We start from the raw sequence: 8,840 nt of genomic DNA, 5'->3' as shown, positions 1-8,840 counted from the left end.
CAGATGCCCTACCTCCCTTGGCTCTCAAGCCAATCGGACCTCCCACTTTTCATTCCTGACCTAGTTGGTTCTACACACACATGCTTGCACGCATGCGCACTCACGTAAGCACGCTTCCCCCAGGGAGGCCACAGGTTTCAACCATGATAACTGTGTCTGGGCATGTTCCCCTGAAAGCAGGGCCACCTTCTACCTACTTTTGTCCACGGCGTCCACCCTGATGTACCTTGTCACAGCTGCTGCCGCTGGCGCAGCACAGGATAGCCAGGGTCCGTGTCCCCAGTTCCCAAATCTCCCTTCTCACCTTCAACCACACTCATAGAGTCCTGCCCCCCTGCCCCCCCCAACTCTCTCAGCGGGAGCTTCGAGCCCAGGAAACAGGAGGCTAGCTGTCCCCAACGGCACACTGCTGATTCTAAGCCAGGGACAGATTGCCTTCTTGGGGGTGTCTTCTTGTCTGCCCCAGCCTCTTTGCAAAATCCCAAGGCCCAAGATGAGGCCAGCTCCCGCTCCAGCTTCAGGTGACACCTACTCCCTCCCTCTGTTCATTTCCTGCCAAGAGAGAGACGTCAGCCTTGGCAAGGCCTCCGGACACGTCCATGGCCCGCAGTGGTCAGACTCACTGCTGATGGTATCCTGTTCCTACGAGGGGCTCATACATTATGCAGGATGGTGGACAGTGTACTGGACCTGATCGCTGCAAGACAAACCGAGAAGATGGGTGACATATGCACCCCGCTTTGCCAAGGCCACTTTGGCCCTCCCTGTTGGAGGCAGGGAGACTCTGACTTCATAATAGTCAAATAACCATAAGGTCTCCTTCTCCCTAAAGTTCAAAGCTGGAGATGCCAGATACGACTGCGTGGAGTTCTGCACCGCCTCTGGGAAGGAGAGAAAAAGATGACGGACTCTCAGTCATCAGGGGTGGGCGGGAGACCTGAGGCCCACAGAACACCCAGGAGATGAAGGAAACTCGGGCAGCACTGGGCTTGGGCGTGGGAACAGAACCTGGCAGCTCTGATTTTGACCTCAGACTTTCAGCCCCTCCTATGGGCATCAGACCGCACTGCCTCCCAGAGACTAAGGGGATGTTATCAGCCTCCTTCTTAGGAAAATGAAAGGCCTTTGCTCAGGTAGTTACCCTGGGGGAATCAGAAGAATCGTGTCCCGGTTGAAAAAGAATTTTAGGCCTAGAAATTCAATTTAGGTTTGAATTCTAGTTCTGCTACTGTGTGTTTTTGTGACCCTGGGCAAGTCAGTTGACTTCATTGTGCCTCATTGTGCCTCAGTCTTCCTTGTCCAGAAAGTAGGGATCGCTTAAAAGCCTCAGAGGGCTTGTGACAATTGAAGGGAAGGTATGCAGGCTGCCTGGCATAGAACAAGGGCTCATGAGGGGCGCCTGGGTGGCTCGGTCAGTTAGGTCTCCGACCCTTGATTCCGGCTCCAGGTCATGATCTCACAGCTCATGAGTTCAAGCCCCGTATCTGGTTCTGTGCTGACAGTGCAGAGCCTGCTTGGGATTCTCTGTCTCTCTCTCTCTCTGCCCGTCTTTCTCTCTCTCTCCCTCTCTCTCTTTCTCAAAAATAAACATTAAAAAAAGAATTAAAAAAACATATAACCAGACAACTGGGAATGAATATCGCAGTGAGTATTTACAAGGCACCACATAGGAACCGTGCTTTACACACTTGTCGTTCACTAATCCTAGCAGCCCTAGTGAGAGGTACTGCTCCTAGCCCTGTCCTCATCCCAAGAGGAGATAAATTTCTTGCACAACTTCTCCTGGCTAGTGAGTGACAGAACTAGGATTTGAGCCTGGGCAATGGGACTTTGTGTGTATACAACTGAGGNCCAGGTGTGCCCCCCCCCCCCGGGCTTTTTCTATTGCACAGATAAAGGGTGGGACTGGACTTGCTTAGAGCAGTACCCAGCCTGGGACAGGTACAATAAATGCACTAAATAATAAATGCTCTGGCACGCTGGGCGCGACTCTTTCCAGAGCACGGAGAGGCGCGAATTGGACCCTTCCCTGGGTATCATGTGGGAAACGGGCCACTTCTGGCTGCTTATTGTTTACTTATTCACAGCCTTCGGTGATACAACACCTGCACACCTCCCGTAGAGAAGATGCACATGGCAAAGCATTTGGATGCGGGAGCCTGAAGTTGCAGGAAACGGTAAACCCCAGGCCCCGGATGCATTGTGTGACAGATGTGTGAGGACCGCGTGGGGGAGGAGGGAGAGACTTACCTGAGGAACCAGGCTGGGCCGGGAGAGCGGGTCCCACGAGAGCGTGGCACCGGGGAGCGCCACCCACGCGGCCCCCTCTCCGCAGGCGCTGTCAGAGGTGTGTGGGCAGGGGCCGCACCCCTGCGCAGAGCTGGCTTGGCGCTCTCCTCCTGCGGGATGTTCAGGCACTCCTAGAACCCCAGGCGAAGGACCACGGTGTGTGGAAGGCGTCCCATCTCGGGTTTATTTTACATGCTACAGCCCTCTGCAAGAGCGCGCGAGCTATTCTCTTTCCAACTCCTTTTCAACGCTTCTGATTATTCCAGGAGCAAGTCTCATTTTGCTGCCAGAAGCCCTTTAACACCTCTCTATCCGTGCTTATCTTATCGTTTCTTGTCTGTAACAGAGAGAGGGCAGGCCTCCAGCTCAGAATTCAGAGCAGGTGAAAATATCGACCTAGAAGGTTAGAACAGGTGTTTTTCATTGTATTTATTTTTTGTTACCTTCTATTTACAAGTGATACTGGTTTTCTATTTTCGGTAGTGATAAAAAGTTTCCTTTTAAAGTACTTGGTGGTTAAAAGCCGGTACTCCGGAAATTAGACTAACTAGGTTCAAATCCCCACTGTGCCACTTAACTGCCTGGGTGACCTTGAGCAAGTCCCGCAACCTCTCTGTGCCTCAACTCCCTCCTCTGTAAAGGGAAGTAATGATGACATCCCCTCCTTATGTTATTGTGAGGATTACATTCTTTAGTGTATGTTAAGGGCATAGACTGGTACCTGATATGCAGCATACAGGCTGTATATATGTTTACTATTATTAGGTCAAATAGGGCAAACACAAACAAACAGACAAACCAACAAACCCCGAGGTTTAGAGGAAATTGCTTTGCACCAATCCCAGCATTTCCCATGTGAGGAAGCAAAGTTTTGGAGAAGCTAATTAAGTGGCTAAGCTAGGATCTCTGTAGGTCTCTGGATTCTTGATCCATTTACCAGCCATTTCAATCTTCAATAATTAATATAACTTCTCACGGTATTCAGCTGTGGAATGAGACTAATACTATTTCATTGATGTTGAGGTGGTGTGTGTAAAGGTGGCTCAGAACACGAGCTGGTATGATGGCCCCTAATGCATTTCAACAGGGATAATATCGCCCCCAAGGGGACAGCAATAGGTTCTGGAGGGCAAAAAAATTCTTAACTCATTTTTTTAAGGGATTTTATTTTTAAGTAATCTCTACACCCAACATGGGGCTTGAACTTACAACCCCCGGATCAGGAGTTGCACGCTCCACCGACAGGGCCAGCCAGGTGCCCCCTTAACTCTTTTTAATATACTAAGCACAGATATACAGTATATCTGCAGTTTCAAAATTTCATGATGGGTGATGATTAGGAAGCAAAATGTCTTTAAAAAGGCTGCTTAGGTGAGAAGAATGGAGAAAAAAGTTGAGACACACCAAATTCTTCCAACATGAATTGTTACTCACCAGTGGGCTATGCAATCACTGGGTCATGATCAGATGGTGGTGAGAATGGACGATAATTAGGCCTCTAGAGGCCTCATCTTTAACAATCTTGCTTTTGGATTAACCTGTAATTTGATGTTCAGAAGCCCATCCAGAGGGGGGAAATGAAGTATCTAAGGAAGCAAGAACCATTAACAGAGATAAGTTCTGAAATTGTGACTGGCATGTCCAAATTATGATTTTTTAACCTTGCAGTTCTTTTAGGAAAATGAATTTATGGGTTTTCTATATCTGCTTAACATTATAGAGACGAATACATTCAGAAAATAAGATCTGAAAAACCCTACTTCGTTCACTTCCTGTGTAACTTTGGGCAAGGCACCAAACCTCTCAGTGCCTCTGTAAAATAGACACAATAAAAAACAACACATAAAGTTGTTCCCTTGTTAATGAGGAAATGAGTTGATATTTTTAAGCACCCAGATCAGTGTCTGGTCCACAGTAAATGAGATATAAGTAGCATTTAATAAACTGGAATTATTATTATCATCCCAATTTCACAAATGAAGAATTGAGATCTACAGAAATTGACCCGCAATCATTCAGGGAACAGGAGAGCCTACATTTGTTTATCATTTTTACAATTCCAGGGATGCCTGGGTGGCTTGGTCAGTTAAGCGTCCAACTCTTGATTTCAGCTCAGGTCATAATCCCAGGGGTACGGGATCGAACCCCAAGTCAGGCTCCATGCTGAGCTGGGAGACTGCTTGGGATTCTCTCTCTCTTTCTCCCTCTACTCTTCTCCCTCTCACACGTGCTGGGTTCACGTGTGCTAAATAAATAAATAAATAAATAAATAAATAAATAAATAAATAAAATTCCAGCTAAATTTAAATAAAGTGCACACCATTTTAAGGTTATGCCTTGGGCATGTTTACCTGTGTGTGCACTCGTGATCAACATAAGGGCATTCCCAACCTCTCAGAAGACTCACTGGGGTCCCCTCTCAGTCAATACCTCCCACCAAGTTAAGCATTGTTCTGATTTTTCACTGAAGAGATTCTGCCTGTTTTGAATTTCATCCAAGTGGAGCCATACAGTATGTTTCTTTTATTATATACGGAGCCTGAATGTGAGCCCAGATGGTCCCACCCTAGAAAATGCCATCTTAACTCTTATCCTATACTGTACTACCTTTTATTTAAAGCCAAGACTACTTAGAGTGTTCTTATCTTCTCCCTCCCTCCCTTTCCTTACTCCTCTTTCAGCTCTGTCCAGAACGTAGCTGTCCATTGAGTCATCAACCAAATCTAAGTGGTCAGTTCTGGTTAGAAGGCCCCACTGTCCACCCTCTGCCAGCAAGCATATGATAGGACACGTGTGTCAAGAGGTGGGCCAATGGGAGGGTAGCATGGTCTAAACCGCCCACCAGTCCACCAATAGGAGGGTGATGTTCCCACCCTCTTCAACTGCTTCCCAGGAGCAGAGCTGCTTCAGCCTTGTGCCCTTGCAATTTGACACCTTCCTTGTCTCCTAAAAGCTGGTCCCCTCACTGCTGCCTAAGGGATGCAGGATGATGGGCCCCAACTCCCTGCATCCCCCCCTGGGCTTTCCCCACCCCTCCCCTTCCTGGAGTGCACAGGAGGGGAGGCTTTTCCAGACAAAAATAACATATATGTAAATATGTATGTTTTCAGGGATTCTATTGTTTCTTGATATTTTTTCTTTGTTAATGGGATCATGCTTGGTTTTCCCTTTTTCTTTTTTTTAAAAAAACGTTAGTTTTCAAATTCAAATATCTTTACGATTTGAGCACCCTCTTTCCTTTTTCTGAGTTCTGGGTGCTGATGAGAATCACCAGCCTCCCTCCATAGCCTCCACCTTGCCCCTCAGAGATGAGGACCTAGGAGAGGGGAGAAGTGACCCGAAGAGCTTGGGGATGGGGCGAAAGATGGGATGGGGTGGAGTTAAGAAAAAGCAGGCACATCCTTAGGGTGGAAGGATGAAGAGAAGGAATTTTAAGGTGTGAGATGGACTGGGAAGTGTAGACCAGCTTCGAAGATCACAGGGAAACTGCATGAAATTGTTGGAACAGGTTGATAAAAAAAAAAAAATTAGGATGTCCAATTGTCCTGGATGAGGGACATTTAAAGAGCATTAAAGGTCCCAAAGAGATTAGGGAAGGGCAATGCCTGGTGGCCTTTGATGCTTACAGATGGATGGATCCCATGGGCCATTGAGTTATTGGGGTGAAAGGGGTGTCTGGGGCTGAGGGATTCTCACGCTCACCTTTTCTCACCTTCTGTGCCCCCCCAGGCATGCCCCTGCTCTTTGTACTGGGTTGCATTTTCTTCCCACTGAGCTTCACTGTCATCTGCTGGGGCCTCCAGAACCACTCCAACCTGCGGATGGAGAGACCAGAGGCTGTTTTGGTGGCATCCAAGTAAGAGGACAGAGTGAGGGCATCCTTCCTGGGGCCAGGGCTGGTGGAGCTGATCCCCTGCTTTCAGGAAGAGTTAGTGGTGAGAGCAGAAGCCAAGTGTGTGTGTGTGTGTGTGTGTGTGTGTGTGTGTGTTTGTGCGCGCACACGCGCGCACACGCATGCCAGGGGGACATGAAGAGTCAAAAGAAACTGGCTCTGGGATCTTTTGCAAGTCATTTCACCTCTCTGAACTTCAGAACCGTCACTTGTAAATGGGCTTACTAAGAACACCCATCATCCAGTCTTCATGGAGATGTTGGGTGAGTTGGGTCAGTTGAGTTCATGTCTATAAAGCAGGGGCTGCGGACTCCTGCAAGTAACCATGAAGGCCGTAGGCTCCGTGAGGACTAGTGAGCTTGGAGGACTCAATGCTCAGCTCATCAAATGGGCAGCAGCTGCTCAGCTCCAGCCAAACATTATGGAGTTAGAACATGGGCTCCATGTTGTCTGACCTTCAGATTCTTTCTTAAAGGAAGTTGAGCTTTGGTGGGAAACCTCCTAATTTTCAAACACTGATAAATAACTTGGAATTTCAGAAAATTCTATACTGACGTCATTATACTAGCTGAACAAAGCATGTCTGTGGGCTGGATGGGGGCCCTTACATTGCAAATTTATGACCTGTTTGACACACTTAATATACATGTGACCTATCATGGAAACTGAGGTAGGAGAGAGAGTGGGCAGAAGGCAGAATTTACCTGGGTGTCTAGATGAATTCCTGGAGGACAGAAGAGTGTCTCTGCAGCTGTAATTCACGGCACCCAGNAAGTCGGACACTTAACCGACTAAGCCACCCAGGCGCCCCAAGTTTTGCCAGTTTTAATAGCTGTGTTACCTTGGGCAAGTTTTTTTTTTTTTTTGTCATTTGTTTCTTAAATCTCTAAACCTGTTTCTTGTCTATAAAACAGATATTACCATCTTAGAAGATTAAATAAGAATGAACATAAATCACCTTGCCCCGTGCCCGGCACACAGTAAACACTCAAGGAGTTGAGTCCTGGGGCGCCTGGGTGGCTTGGTTGCTTAAGCCTCTGACCCTTGATTTCAGCTCAGGTCATGATCTCACAGTTCGTGGGATCAGAGCCCCACATCGGACTCTGCGCTGATAGCGCTGAGCCTGCTTGGGAATCTCTTCCCCTCTCTCTGCCCACCCTCCCCCTTTCTCTCTCTCTCTCAAGATAGATAAATAAACTTAAACAAAAAAAAAAAGAGAGGTTGGGTCTTTTTACCCTTAAGTGAAACCCTGAGGTCAGGAAGCTGGGTCCACTATTGTTTCTAAATTGTCCCTAACTTCTGCCTAAGGCCAGAGACCTCTCAGGGTCCGTTCCTTCCTCGTGCCACTAGAGGGCAGCACAAAATTGCAAATCCAGCCCTTTGCCTCTCTTCTGGGGAGGAAATGGAATGGTCTGAGGACAAGCACAGGCAAATTCAGGGTTGCTTCTTGAGGTGTACCTTAGGGCAGGCCTGTAAAGGTGTGGGTACAGGCCCCACATCACGCAGAAGTCCATAGGACAGTTGGGTTCAGGCCAGGAAGGCCAACTTCCAGGAAGGCAGCACGAAAGGGTGAGAAGCCACTCAGCGCCAGTGGGGTTCCAGGCAAATCCCTGGGCCTTGATTTCCTTGTGCTTGAATGAGGGGCTCGAACCGCCTAATCCTTGAGGTCCTTTTCCACTGGGAAACTGGGCTGTTCTGTGAAGTCGCAGAGGAAGGCGAGCCAGGAAGATAATAAACCTGATGAAAAAAGAAAAGCTGCCAATGCTTAGGGGAGGCCAGGAGAGGCCAAGCAGCCTGAAGGCCAGGGACAGGGAGTCCTTGCGTTCCAGGAGGGTTTTCAGAGAGGCAGGCCTTCCCCACCTGCAGCCTGCAGCCACTCTGACACACAGCCTGAGCAGGTTCCTGCCTCTTCTTAGCTACAGGGCCTTGGGGAGGGCCGCTGAAGGCTTCAGGACCATTTCTTGACCTGTAAAAAGGGGACAAGTGCTGTCACCTCTGTGCTATTACAATAGTTAGACAAGATCAAAGGGCAGTCTTGCAGCAGGGTCGGGACCCAGAGAGAGACACCTCCTGTATACCTAGAATTGTCTTCCTTCCCATTGGAATGAAGGATGCGGGGGTGGGTCTCAGAGCCCGAAAGATGCTGTGTTGAGGTGTTTTTATTCCCATGCAGTCCTTAAACTCACCCTTCAGAGACAGCAGGATGCACCATTTTGTCTCACTCCCTCCAGGGAATCCTTTTTCTCTCTGCTGGAGGGACATCCCTAAACTGGGACCCTAGCAGGCCACTGAGGGACAAGTGTTGGGAGGCATTGGCAGCGGAAGAAATGGTAGGCGTTTGCAATATACTGGTGGGAAACAGAATCAAGCCCCCAGCTGAGGGTTCAGAGCCCCCTCCCAGCTGGTCAGGGAGCCCGAGGCCACCTTCCTCCCCAAGAGGAGAGCCTACCCTCCCCTGGCCCTTGTCCCCAGCGGCCCCCTGTGCTGCAGCTGCTGTCTCTTTAAGGGCCTCCCCCTCCCTCTTTCTCTGCTCCCCCCATCTCTGTCGCAGCCGCTGCTGTGGCTCAGAGCTGCATGGGGAGACGCTGCCGCAGGTCCGGTTTCTTGGTGTCTGGTCGGTGCCATCATTCCCCACCCCTCCCCCGCCCTCCCCAAGCTG

At 49.0% G+C, this 8,840-nt stretch overlaps 1 protein-coding gene across 1 annotated transcript in view; it reads left to right on the top strand.

Annotated features, from left to right (window-relative positions):
* The first annotated feature begins 6,114 nt into the window (after positions 1 to 6,114).
* The window catches only part of TLCD3B (TLC domain containing 3B), a 9,100-nt gene continuing 6,374 nt past the window's right edge, over positions 6,115 to 8,840 (top strand). Inside the window, exon 1 of the mRNA XM_077760283.1 lies at positions 6,115 to 6,145. The gene's annotated coding sequence lies outside the window, so the exon portion shown is untranslated. The remainder of the gene's footprint in view (positions 6,146 to 8,840) is intronic.

This window comes from Crocuta crocuta, unplaced genomic scaffold, assembly GCF_008692635.1.
Source record: "Crocuta crocuta isolate KB4526 unplaced genomic scaffold, BGI_CrCroc_1.0 scaffold73, whole genome shotgun sequence".
Classification (NCBI taxonomy): Eukaryota; Metazoa; Chordata; class Mammalia; order Carnivora; family Hyaenidae; genus Crocuta; species Crocuta crocuta.
Note: the sequence above shows the minus strand (reverse complement) of the source record. Positions and strands in the feature narration are given on the sequence as shown.